The sequence below is a fragment of the Aquarana catesbeiana genome, linkage group LG11 (genome assembly GCF_042186555.1).
Source record: "Aquarana catesbeiana isolate 2022-GZ linkage group LG11, ASM4218655v1, whole genome shotgun sequence".
NCBI lineage: Eukaryota > Metazoa > Chordata > Amphibia > Anura > Ranidae > Aquarana > Aquarana catesbeiana.
The window spans coordinates 191094453-191108853 of NC_133334.1; the positions used below are offsets into that span (position 1 = coordinate 191094453).

Genomic DNA, 14401 nt, shown 5'->3' on the forward strand with positions numbered 1-14401 from the left:
GAACTTTGCTCGCTTTGGAAACCGCAGCTTGGCATTGCATGCTATTATTGAGCTTATGATCTACCAAATCCCCCAGATCCTTCTCCACTACGGATTTCCCCAGTTATACTCCCCCTAGTATGTATGATGCATGCATATTCTTAGCCCCCAAGTGCATAACTTTACATTTCTCAACATTAAACCTCATCTGCCACATAGATGCCCAATCAGACAGTGCATTGAGGTCAGCTTGTAAATTGGAGACATCCTGTAAGGACGTTATTCCACTGCATAGCTTGGTGTCATCTGCAAGACAGAAATGTTACTTTTGATCCCAGACCCAATATAATTTATAAAGATATTAAAGAGTAAGGGTCCCAGCACTGAACCTTGGGGTACACCACTGATAACCCTAGACCATTCAGAGTAAGAATCATTAACCACTACTCTCTGAATTCTGTCTTTTAGCCAGTTTTCTATTCATTTACAAACTGATATTTCCAAGCCTGTAGACTTTAACTTACGCATGAGCCGTGTGTGCGGAACTGTATCGAACGCTTTTGCAAAATCCAAGAATACCACGTCCACAGCCACCCCTCTGTCCAAGGTTTTACTTACCTCTTCATAAAAAGAAATCAGGTTTGTCTGACAACTTCTGTCTTTCATGAATCCATGCTGTCTGTTGCTTAAAATGTTTTTTTTCCAGCAAGAACTCGTCTATGTGGTCTTTTATTAAATGCTCCAGTATCTTCCCAACTATAGAAGTTAAACTAACAGGTCTATAGTTACTTGGTAAAGACTTTGATCCCTTTTTAAATATAGGCACCACGTTCGCCCTGCACCAATCCAGTGGTACTATTCCCATCATTAATGAGTCCCTAAAAATTAGATACAATGGCTTTGAAATTACAGAGCTCAATTCTTTTAGGATCCATGGGTGGATGCCATCAGGTCCAGGTGCTTTATCCACCTTTATTCTGTCTAAATATTTCTGGACCATATCACTTTTGAGCCATTGTGGATCATTCGGGGCTGTGTCAATACCACCCCCATTATGGACATGAGCTCCCCCATGCTCTTTTGTATACACAGAGCTGAAGAAAGTATTTAATAAATTAGCCTTCTCCTTGTCCCCAATCACCCACTCTAGATTATTTTGTAAAGGGCCTACATGCTCAGACCTGACCTTTTTACTATTAATATATTTGAAGAATTTTTTGGGGTTTGTCCTACTATTTTTTGCGATCTGTCGTTCATTTTGAATTTTTGTATCCTTGATTTCCTTTTTACATATTCTGTTAAATTCTTTGTAGCATTTAAATGACACTAGTGTTCCTTCATTTTTATATTTTTTAAAGGCTCTTTTCTTATTGTTTATAGCTTTTCTAACTTTGACCGTGAGCCATATAGGTTTTATTTTTAGCCTTTTAAACTTATTGCCCATGGGAATATACTTTTCAGTGAGGTCCCAAACAGTCTTTTTGAAGAATTCCCATTTCTGTTCTGTGTTTATTGATGCCAATATTCCCCCCCAGTCTAAGTCCTGGAGAGCAGCCCTCATCCTTGGAAAATTTGCTCTCTTGAAGTTAAGTGTTTTTATCTTTCCCGTATGTATCTCTTGTTTACAGCTAACATCAAATTAAATCATGTTATGATCACTGCTACCCAGGTATTCCTTTATCTGAACATTAGTAATAGGCTCTGCATGGTTTGAGATTACCAGGTCCAACAGAGCTTCATTCCTAGTTGGGGCCTCAATAAACTGGACCATAAAATTGTCCTGTAATAGGTTTATAAATTTTTGCCCTTTAACTGTCCCAGCAGTTACTTCAGTAAATTTCTGGGTAGTTAAAATCCCCCATTATTATCACCGTCCCAGCCCTTGCAGCCCTTTCCATCTGTGCAAGGAGCTGAGTCTCCACCTCCTCGTTAACATTGGGTGGTCTATAACAAACTCCAATGATTAACTTTGAACTACGCACATCTATATGCAGTTCCACCCATAATGCTTCAGACTCATCACACTCTCCATCAATCAGGTCCTCTTTTACACTTGCTTTGAGATCACTTCTCACATAGAGACAGACCCCGCCACCTTTCCTTTTTACCCTGTCTCTCCGAAAGAGTGCATAGCCAGGAATATTAATAGCCCAGTCATGTGAGGATTGAAGCCAAGTTTCAGCAATCCCGATTACATCATAGTTCACCTCATGCACCAGAGCTTCCAACTCACCTATTTTGCTTGGCAGACTTCTGGCATTGGTGAACAAGCACTTTAATGCATTATTACATTTTGCTCTGGTGTTTTTCATATAATTTTTAGTAGTACAAATGGCACTACAGTTTCCAATGGCTGTTTGCAACATGGGAAATTTCTTGTCACCTGCCATAACCCTCCCCCCATCCATATGCTGTATTCTCCACGCATCCACCAAATGGAACTGGTGCATTTGATGCTTTATCGCTTTTAACTGGGCACTCCTTATGCCCTGTGAATGGGACGTACTATCTTATTCAGGATCCATACAAAAGTTTAGGTCCCCTCCAATCATAACCCACCCTTTCTTAAACTCCCATAGCTTTCCCAGAATTTTACCTAAGCAATTATTTGGACTTCTGTTTGGGCAGTAAATATTCGCTAAGGTACACTCCATTCCCCATAGCTTCCCCTTTAGAAAGATAAACCTTCCCTCAGCAGTCCCACTATTGTTATTCGTTTTTATTTAATTTGAATTAGTGGGACTGCTTTAGCAGCCCCACTATTGTTATTCTATTTTATTTTTATTATTATTATTATTTAATTTTATTCTGTACGTTTTTTGGCTCTGCGTAACTTCTGCATACTTTTAGCTATTAAAACCATTCAACTATTAAAATGTTCATCTCTTTCAGCTAATGATGGGACTTTTTCAACTTTTTTTCTACTATTTATACTTTTTAAAATATTAAGCTTTTTAACACTTTTTTTAACATTGAAGTCAATGGGAGCATGCTTCAGATCCTAAAATTTTCTTCCGCTCCTAAAAGTTTCAGCTCCTTCATACTTTCACCTACAGATGCCAAACAAACTTTAAAAAATATTCAGATATCTGGCTATATCTTTTCAGTTTGATATCTTTTACAGTTTTTGTGAAAAAGCTGTTTAGTGGTAATTTCAGGAAATTTTAGCTATTAAACACAGTGTACTGTGCTGCTTATGTTGCCATGGTTACCAAAGCTTCTGTTATACACGGGGGGGGAGGTGGCTGGAGCATCTCAGCTCTGATTACAGAGCCCGGGGGAGGGGACAGACACACCATGCACTGATTTATAATAGAGGAATACGATGGGGCAGTTTTGATGGTGGCAATATGATGGGGCAGTTTTGATGGGGGCAGTTTTGATGGTGACAATATAATGGGGCAGTTTTGATGGGGCAATTCTGATGGGGCAGTTTTGATGGTGGCAATATGATGGAGCAGTTTACATGGGGCAATTCTGATGAGGCAGTTTTGATGGTGGCAATATGATGGGGACAATTTTGATGGGGCAATTCTGATGGGGCAGTTTTGATGGCAATATGATGGGGGCAGTTTTGATGGTGGCAATATGATGGGGCAGTTTTGATGGTGGCAATATGATGGGGCAGTTTTGATGGGGCAATTCTGATGGTGGCAATATGATGGGGCAGTTTTGATGGTGGCAATATGATGGGGCAGTTTTGATGGTGGCATTATGATAGGGGCAGTTTTGATGGGGACAATTTTGATGGGTCAATTCTGATGGGGCAGTTTTGATGGCAGTATGATGCGGGCAGTTTTGATGGGGCCGTTTTAGCTATTCAGCATTCCCACGCATTTTCCCCATATCTTTTCAGTTTGATATCTTTTACAGTTTTTGTGAAAAAGCTGTTTGTTTAGTGGTGATTTCAGGAAATTTTAGTGTACTGTGCTGGTTTTGTTTGGTTACCAAAGCTTCTGTTATACACAGGGGGGGAGGTGGCTGGAGCATCTCAGCTCTGATTACAGAGCCCGGGGGAGGGGACAGACACACCATGTACTGATTTATAATAGAGGAATATGATGGGGCAGTTTTGATGGGGCAGTTTTGATAGTGGCAATATGATGGGGCAGTTTTGATGGGACAATTCTGATGGGGCAGTTTTGATGGTGGCAATATGATGGGGCAGTTTTGATAGGGCAATTCTGATGGTGGCCATATGATGGGGCAGTTTTGATGGGGCAATTCTGATGGGGCAGTTTTGATGGTGGCAATATGATGGGGCAGTTTTGATTGTGGCAATATGATGGAGCAGTTTTGATGGGGCAATTCTGATGAGGCAGTTTTGATGGTGACAATATGATGGGGACAATTTTGATGGGGCAAGTCTGATGGGGCAGTTTTGATGGCAATATGATGGGGGCAGTTTTGATGGTGGCAATATGATGGGGCAGTTTTGATGGGGCAGTTTTGATGGTGGCAATATGATGGGGCAGTTTTGATGGTGGCAATATGATGGGGCAGTTTTGATGGTGGCAATATGATAGGGGCAGTTTTGATGGGGACAATTTTGATGGGTCAATTCTGATGGGGCAGTTTTGATGGCAGTATGATGGGGGCAGTTTTGATGGGGGCCGTTTTAGCTATTCAGCATTCCCACGCATTTTCCCCATATCTTTTCAGTTTGATATCTTTTACAGTTTTTGTGAAAAAGCTGTTTGTTTAGTGGTGATTTCAGGAAATTTTAGTGTACTGTGCTGGTTTTGTTTGGTTACCAAAGCTTCTGTTATACACGGGGGGGGGGGGGGGGTGGCTGGAGCATCTCAGCTCTGATTACAGAGCCCGGGGGAGGGGAAAGACACACCATGTACTGATTTATAATAGAGGAATATGATGGGGCAGTTTTGATGGGGCAATTCTGATGGGGCAGTTTTGATGGTGGCAATATGATGGGGCAGTTTTGATGGGACAGTTTTGATGGGACAATTCTGATGGGGCAGTTTTGATGGTGGCAATATGATAGGGCAGTTTTGATAGGCCAATTCTGATGGTGGCCATATGATGGGGCAGTTTTGATGGGGCAATTCTGATGGGGCAGTTTTGATGCTGGCAATATGATGGGGCAGTTTTGATGGTGGCAGTATGATGGGGCAGTTTTGATGGGGCAATTCTGATGGGGCAGTTTTGATGGCAATTTGATGGGGGCAGTTTTAATGGTGGAAATATGATGGGGCAGTTTTGATGGGGCAATTCTGATGGGGCAGTTTTGATGGTGGAAATATGATGGGGCAGTTTTGATGGTGGCAATATGATGGGGCAGTTTTGATGGGGACAATTTTGATGGGGCAATTCTGATGGGGCAGTTTTGATGGGGCAATTCTGATGGGGCAGTTTTGATGGCAATTTGATGGGGGCAGTTTTAATGGTGGAAATATGATGGGGCAGTTTTGATGGGGCAATTCTGATGGGGCAGTTTTGATGGTGGAAATATGATGGGGCAGTTTTGATGGTGGCAATATGATGGGGCAGTTTTGATGGTGGCAATATGATGGGGCAGTTTTGATGGGGACAATTTTGATGGGGCAATTCTGATGGGGCAGTTTTGATGGCAATATGATGGGGGCAGTTTTGATGGGGCAATTATGATGGGGCAGTTTTGATGGTGGCAATATGATGGGGCAGTTTTAATGGGGCAATTCTGATGGGGCAGTTTTGATGGTGGCAATATGATGGGGCAGTTTTGATGGCAGTATGATGGGGGCAGTTTTGATGGGGGCCATTTTAGCAATTCAACTATTCAGCATTCCCACGCATTTTCCCCAGGAAATGCATTTTCTAGTTATTTTTAAAGTTTTCTTTCTCCCCAGGTAGATCTCTTCTTATATAGACCCCGGGGTATGTATGGCTTTACCCAATGTTTATTGGCGGGGTAATCTCTTTAAGCATGTACCTTATTTCCCTTCCTCCCAATTTTCCCACCTTCAAAAGTGTTTCACATCGACCGTACTATCCCAGATCCATGGATCAACCTCCGTGGATTTTCAGAGTCCACTATTCGTATAAAGTCTGAGCAGGGACAGTAGCAGAGGTAAATTGGTCACCAGGTATGCATTAAACACAGTCTTTCAAAACTCTTGACCATACCTTCAAGACATTTGCTGTTTTTTTATTCACTCCCAACAGGGATCCTGCTGACATATAAAAAGGAGAAAACAGACAGTTCTAGTGCTTTATCCTCTCTTTTAGCAACATTCAGCAACCGGTCAGGGTATACGCTTCATCCCTTCATCAAAATCCTTTTTTGTGTAAGAAGAAAATACATGTGATTTATTTTGCGCTGGAGAGGCACTAGCTAATTGCTGACAGTTCAGAGATCTATTACCTGGGGGGAGATGATCTGCAGCTTCACCATCCGGTCGTTGTCTCCAATTCCCAGAAGGGAATACCGCTCTAGCTCCTACTCCGGATGTTTCCTGGAATGAATGGATGGCTCCCAGAGCGTCCTGGCCTGTTCACTCTTTCATTCGCCACACATCTCCGGTATTCTCCGCTGTTCTTCTTTATCCGCTCAGGGCTTATGGCATAGAGGGGGTTAGCTGGGGAGGTGGAGGGAGGGCATCAGGTTCAAGCCGGTCCAGAGGACACCCGGTGCACTTCTCACTCTCCTCCTGTACACCGCTCTCCTTTTCAGCCCGTTTCTGGTCCGCACTTCACAGTGAACAAGTCCAGAGACCTTCATCCGCCGGAGCCTTGCGGTCTCTCACCCCGCTCTGCTCCCGGAGGTTCACCAGGGCCTCCTCCATGAACTCACGCAGACGCCGCCGTCAGGCCCCTCCCCTCACCCGTACGTGCGTATCACGTCAGCATCCCGCCCATCCAGCAAGGCTTCTCAGCACATATTAGATTTTAACCTCTGTTTTGCATTCCACTGTAACCATTTGGATGTCAAACACTTGGGACAAGTCCTCTATATTTAAACCCTGACACTGGGCAAAACATGTCAGGTTGGGATGTGTTTTAAGCATTCACTTCAATGAAGCAGATTTTAATGCTGAATTTCAGAATAAAAAACAGCAAGTGGAAGAGATGTGCAGGCATTGCAGAGCATCTGTTGTCCCCAGATTCTGGCTCAAAAAGTGGAGCATGTTGTATTTTTTCCTCCTGTTTTTTAGGCAAAGTGGAGCCAACAGATGCATGCTTCATTAGATCACAACAGTGAAATTGTGGCCTTAGGGAGTTCAAGATGGCATGAGAGATTGTAGTAAAAATATTATTTAGATTTGCTTAAAAATGTTCTTATAATGCATACATTGGAGCCTACCTGTTTAATCTGAAAATACAATTTTTCTTTATCGTAAATCATGGGTCACAGAGCCTTAAGTAATTACTTAATGGGTTATGGGCCACCTTCAGGTGTTGACACTGGTATACCCAATACAGGAAGTTCACTCCCCTATATAACCCCTCCTTCTAGGAGTACCTCAGTTTTTTCACCAGTGTCTAAGAAGATGTGCTCTGAGGAGCTCCAGGAGGGATCCATGCTGGATTTAAAAAACCTCCACAACCGCATCCATCCACGCCACTGTGGCCGCAGGATGGTACCCGGGCCTCGCATAGAAGAATGAGGTTTTGCCTGTAATGCTTCTCTTTGAGGGCTGGACCCTAGGAACCAGGACTCTTTTTGGTCTTGCTACATTACCTAAAGTTGTCCTGAGGGGTGCTATACAGGTCCAAAGAAGTGGAACCCCTATTAAAAGGGACCCGGTCTTTGAAGGTTTCACTAATGCTGGCTGCCGTGGTGGGTGAAGTTTGGATCTGTCTGTTTTCAGCAGTATCCTGCAGCAAGGAAAAGGTAAGAGAAAAGCTTAGGAACTGCAAAGTCCACCTATGCCTTTTCTTCTATATTAACATTGTAATGCCTTTAAGTCTCCTCTAGAGGGAGTAAGAATACACATACCCTTTCAGTAGCTCCGTGTCCAGCCACAACAGCGTGGTGTGTCCTAGCAGCAGGAGGGGGTTCGTTATTTTCCTCTACCCCCAATTGGGGAAACTGAGGGACTGGGGGTACATTGTACAGTGAAGGTACATTGCATCCTGATCAGTTTTGAATATTTCTCAGTGTGACAGCACTAAAGGCTGATTCACACTTATAGTAAGCCTCAAACTGCTACCGACAAATAACATCTGGCAAGGGCATATGAGGCAATAGACCACATAATCACTGGAGCCCTTGCCAGATGTTATTTGTTGGTCGCACAATTCATCCGTTAAGGCGACGGTTTGGGAGGCAACGCCGCCTTGTCGAATTGGGCAACGACCAACATAGCGTACCATGTCATTTTTTGGAACATCATGCCCGGTCTACAGTGGGCCTTCAGGTTTGGGTCATTGAGTCTATACCCAGGGGATCTTCCGAAGCAGAATGGATATATACCTTGGATACACTTGCCCCTAATGGCTTAAATGAGGAACTTGAGATTAATACTATTTTATAATCTCTTGTCGCATATTTTTTCTGAGTATACTCGACTATTCCCCCAATTTAGTCCCCTTTTTAACAGTAAATATTATATATTAAACAAAAATTGTCCTTATATTTCCCCTACATGTTGCTGTTTCACATATGGTGAATGCGGGTACCTGCATACCTATATATATATATTGAATTAAGTTTAAAATTATATAACTCATAAATTCATAAGTGCACCTAGTTGCTAGCTAGAGGTTTGGTCTTCAGCCAAAATTTCCTTGGTCATCCCCGTAACATATTGTCTTATCTAGTAAGGACTAATTATTACATCTTATTTTATGTCAAGTTCGCTCTTAATAATAATTTTATATTATTATCAACTAATGTTATTTATTTTATTCACTCATACTTTTATTTTTCATTTATATTTATTTTTATTCTTATTTTTATTTTGATTAATCTTCTATTTCCATTATGACTTTGATTCCTCCTTATATTATTGTTCACAAAATTATGTTATTTTGGGAAGGTCAGTGAATTCCCTGTCATATTTTTAATATTAACTTTACTGTCATCCTATTTTATTTCTACTGTCACCGCCAAATTTCTATTGTATAGTTATATCTTGTTATAGTTAATTGGTTTTATTACACTTTCCTAGATTTGCTAATGCCATACTTAGAGCTCTTTTGGCTTAACCACTAGTGCGTTGTCTTGTAGCCGGCGCACACACATATAAGCTCTCTCGTCCATGTCCTATTATTACACTTGAGAAAGAAGTGCGCATGCGCCCCATGGCCGCTGCGCATCCTCTGAAACGCGTTGTGTTTTCCATCCACCCGGCTGACGTCACACGCTGATTCAGCGAGCTGCCCATTCCTTCCCTGCTTGAGCGGCAGTTCCCATCCCGATTCTCTGCCCTCGCCTGCAGCCCCGGAATACCGGCTTCTCACCAGCTTGTGCTCTATCTGCAGCCTGTCTCTAGCCATTGACTCACAGAGAGCATCGTTCCTTGTTGGCATGTAAGTGGCTACTGTATTTGTTATCGCATTGAATAAAGCAGTTTTAACTAGAGGCGCTACTCTCTCTCTCTCTTTCTTATGGGTGACTCCGAGCTAACTTCACTCCGAAGAAGAGCTGCCCTGTGCTGACTGCAGTACTACCCTCTTCTTCTTTACCAGCTATCTACAGCTTCTCAAAGACCTATTTATGGACCCATTGTTTTATGCACCACTCTAGAATGTCCTAGATCAGTTCCTGCCTGACCGGTTGTGGCCCATCAGGTATCCCGAGCGCCTTTCTTATATGTTTTTTTTTTTCGGTTTCTTCCTTGGGCTCTTTAAACCTTTACAGCCTTTTCATGTGTTTCCTGTCCATGCATTACTGGAAAAGCTTATTTATGCTGAATGGGATCATCCAGATAAGATTTTTTTCACTCCAAAGAGATTCTCAGTTCTCTATCCCACGGAGGAGAAATTCACCAAAAAGTGGAAGGTTCCAGCAGTCGACGCTGCGATTTCCAGTGTGAATAAAAGTTTAACTTGTCCAGTAGACAATGCACAAATGCTTAAAGATCCAACAGATAAAAAGTTGGAATTTCTGTTAAAATCCTCTTATTCGTTGGCAGGGACCATTACTCAGCCTGCAGTCGCAGCAATAGGTATCTGTCAGTCCCTAAAGGACCAGTTCACAGGTGCTCTTAAAGAGCTCCCTGCACAACAGGCCCGTGAGTTAGCTGAGCTACCAAAGGCATTATGTTTTTCCGTAGAGGATATGAAGGACTCTATTCACCAGGCATCTCGCCTTGCTCTTGTGCTAGTACACATGCGTAGGACCCTTTGATTAAAAAATTGGTCAGCCGAAGCTCCTTGCAAAAAGCTTCTGGCTAGTTTCCCCTTTCATGGGGAGCGACTATTTGGCGATAATTTGGATAAATACATCCAAACGATTTCTAGTGGGAAGAGTACTCTTTTGCCAGTCAAAAGAAAGTATAAACGTCCTTCATTTAAACTGACTTTTTCTCCTGCGCCAGAGGCATCCGCCTCTAGGCAGTGGCGACCGCCTCCGCCGTCAGACTCTAGAGGAAAACCACAGGGTCAGACCCAGGCTCAAAGGAAGCCTGGGGCCGGAAATCTGCAAAACAGAATACCAAAGCTTCATCATGAAGAGGCGTCCCCCCTCACCAGAGTGGGGGGGGGAGACTTCTGCATTACCCAGAAGTCTGGCAAAGGGATATTCAGGACAGATGGGTCATCTCCACGGTGTCTCTAGGATACAAACTAGAATTTCGGGAGTTTCCACCATCTCCTTTTCTAAACTCAAAGGTTCCCAAAGATCCAGGGAAAAAGCAATCTCTGTTCCAAGCATTAGACCGATTATTGGCTCAGGGGGTGATCATACCGATCCCCACAGAAGAACAAGGTTTGGGGTTTTATTCAAAACTGTTTATGATACCAAAACCAAATAGGCATGTCAGACCCATTCTAGATCTAAGGAATCTAAATCAGTTCCTGAAGATCCGCTCCTTTCGCATGGAGTCGATCAGGTCAGTAGTTTCCATCCTACAAGGAAGAGAACCTCTAACGTCCATCGATATCAGGGATGCATATCTGCATGTCCCTATATTTCCTGCTCACCAAAGGTTTCTGCGATTCGAAGTAGAACAACAGCGCTTTCAGTTTGTAGCCTTGCCCTTCGGGCTAGCTACAGCACCCCGGGTGTTCACAAAAGTACTGGCCCCACCTCTAGCCAGGCTAAGGGCACAGGGCATAACAGTCTTGGCATACCTAGACGATCTATTGTTAATAGACCAGTCAGTGGCTCGCTTGGAGCAAAGTGTACACATTACAACCAGTTACCTGGAAAGTCTTGGTTGGATTCTCAACCTAGAAAAGTCTTCCTTAAAACTGCTAAGAAAGCTGGAGTATTTGGGCTTGATTATAGATACAGCCTAGAAGAAGGTGTTCTTGCCTTCGAACAAAGGTCAGCTTTGTACGAGAACTGGTGCGGATAGTCAGGTCAAAAAGAAATCCCCCAATTCGCCTTTGCATGAGGTTGTTAGGAAAGATGGTAGCTTAGTTCGAAGCAGTCCCCTATGCCCAGTTCCGTTCGAGACTGTTGCAAAACAGTATCCTGTCTGCTTGGAACAAAACAAACCAAGCTTTGAACTTGCCAATGCGGCTGTCTCCAAGAGTGTCCCAAAGCCTCAGTTGGTGGTTACTAACCCAGAATCTGCTGAAAGGAAAATCCTTCAGACCAATTATCTGGAAAGTAGTAACGACAGATGCTAGCCTCTCAGGCTGGGGAGCAGTACTAGAGAAAACGACTGTCCAGGGACAATTGTCAAGATCCGAAAGAGCCCTGCCCATCAAGATCCTAGAGATTCGGCAGTGTGTCTGGCTCTGAAAACCTGGACCTCCAGGTTAAAGAATTGTCCTGTCAGGATCCAATCCGACAATGCCACGGCTGTGGCCTTAATCAATCGCCAAGGGGGCACCAAGAGTCTCTTAGCTCAGAGAGAGGTGAACCATATTCTAACTTTGGCAGAAAAGAATGTCCCATGCCTATCGGCAGTTTTCATTCCGGGAGTAGAGAATTGGCAGGCGGACTACTTAAGTCGCCAGCAGTTATTCCTGGGGGAATGGTCTCTTCACCCTGAAGTTTTACGGGCTGTTTGCCAAAGATGGGGGACTCCGGATGTAGTTCTTCTAGCGTCCAGATTCAACATTAAGTTAGTCAACTTTGTGTCCAGGACAAGGGATTCACTTGCATGCGTAACAGATGCGCTGGTAACCCCGTGGGATCAATTCTCACTGATCTATGCATTCCCCCCTATTCAGTTGCTGCCATGATTTCTTTGCAGAATCAATCTGGAAAGAAAGCCGGTAATTCTGGTAGCACCAGCATGGCCCAGAAGGTCGTGGTACGCAGAAATCGTAAAGATGACAGTGGAGGGTCCGTGGCCCCTCCCACTAAGGCCAGACCTGCTTTTACAGGGGCCGATATTCCATCCTACTTTACGAAAGCTAAATTTAACGGCCTGGCTATTGAAACCTACATTCTGTAGAAACGTGGGCTTTCCGGGTCAGTTATCATCTCTACTTTGAATAATGCAAGGAAACCAGCTTCCAGAACTATATATTATAGAATTTGGAAGGTTTATGTTTCCTGGCGTGAATCCAAGGGTTGGCACCCTCGGAGATATATCATAGGCAGAAGTCTTGCCTTTCTACAATTAGGCATAGAGATGAAGTTGGCCCAGATTACTATTAAGGGTCAAGTCTCAGCCTTATCGATTTTATTTCAAAGACCGCTTGCTACGCATTTTTTAGCCCGGGGTTTTATGCAAGGGGTGATGCGGATTAATCCGCCAGTTAAATCACCCTTGAGCCCTTGGGACTTAAATTTAGTTTTGTCAATGTTACAAAAACAGCCATTTGAACCGATACAGCATATTCCCTTAGTCCTTCTGACAAGGAAGCTGGTATTTTTGGTTGCTATATCCTCAGCAAGGAGAGTTTCGGAATTGGCTGCTCTTTCTTGTAAAGAGCCATATTTGATTATTCATGAGGACAGAGTGGTGTTACGCCCTCGTCTCAGGCTTTTTGCCAAAAGTAGTTTCAGGTTTTCACCTGAACCAAGATATTGTCCTGCCATCATTTTTTTCAAAACCATGTTCCAGGGAAGAAAGGGCACTACATACATTAATTTTTTAAGGCTCTGTGTCCCATGATGTACGATAAAGAAAATGGAGTACATCATGGGACACAGAGGTCCCGCCCCTCTTTTATGAGGTTTAGGTATATTGCTTGGCTACAAAACCTGAGGTACTCCTGGAAGGATGAGGGGTTATATAGGGGAGTGAACTTCCTGTATTGGGTATACCAGTGTCAACACCTGAAGGTGGCCCTTAACCCATTAAGTAATTACTTAAGGCTCTGTGTCCCATGATGTACTCCAAGAAAATGATTTTACAGGTAAGCTGTTATAAAAATCCTATTTTTTTAAAGTCCAAACATATATATATATATATATATATATATATATATATATATATTCAAGAAATGACGGATGCAGTTTTCATGGACACAGCAAGGCAAAGACAAAAAAAAATTCAGGTGTTCTACTGTAACTCTTCCTCAGCCCTTTTTTGTCCCTTCCTCAGCCCTTGCCATCCTTCTGAAGAGCAAAGTGTGGTTAACGGGCTGGGAGGATATGTGTTACCTTCTGACTGCCTGCTTTAACCCTGAAATCCCCATACCACTGTCAGGGAAATTTTAAGCTTCTCCCTATAAGCATACAATTTCTTTGCGCTTAAAAGTACAAATACAGCTCTCTCATATAATGCCGGGAAAGCGCACTTTGTATCTCTCAAAGTAACACAGACTGATTCTGGTATCACCTTGAGCTTAGCAGAATCCTCCAGAGAATCACCAGGCTCCTTTTATTTATACTATAAACATGGATAACAAAGGAAGGTGGTGGCTTCAGAATCAGCCAATCAGACACTTGTATTCATCCAAAAGAACCAATCATCACATGTATATATTCAAATAGAAATATAGTAGTGACGTGTGCAGAGCCATGTGGCAAGCACATGGCTCTGAACACGATCGTGTGCACATTCCCACTGCTACCAATGATCCGAGCCATACTCTATCATGCCTCAGTGGGCCATAATTTGATTATGGTTATGCTATGTTTCCCATGTACGCAGATCTGCTTACTTAGGAGTTTGAAGGCGGTCGCCGTGGAGTGGCCAATCCCTTGGTGAGGCATAAACCAACATCCTTAAAAGAGCAAACAGATCTGCTGTGTCCACGGGAAGGTTTCCGCAGTCAATGGTCTTCCACCAACATCTGTATGGGCGAACACGCTCACATGAGCGTATTACAGCAAAACTGACACTGGGGGACATCTGACAACATACATTAATAAAAATTTCAACACCACTATGCTGCAGCTGCGTGCAGA

General features: G+C 43.2%; 1 protein-coding gene across 5 annotated transcripts in view; it reads left to right on the forward strand.

Annotated features, from left to right (window-relative positions):
- CCS (copper chaperone for superoxide dismutase) overlaps positions 1-14401 on the forward strand; it is a 277092-nt gene that overhangs the window by 33821 nt on the left and 228870 nt on the right. The gene's annotated exons all lie outside the window — the stretch shown is intronic.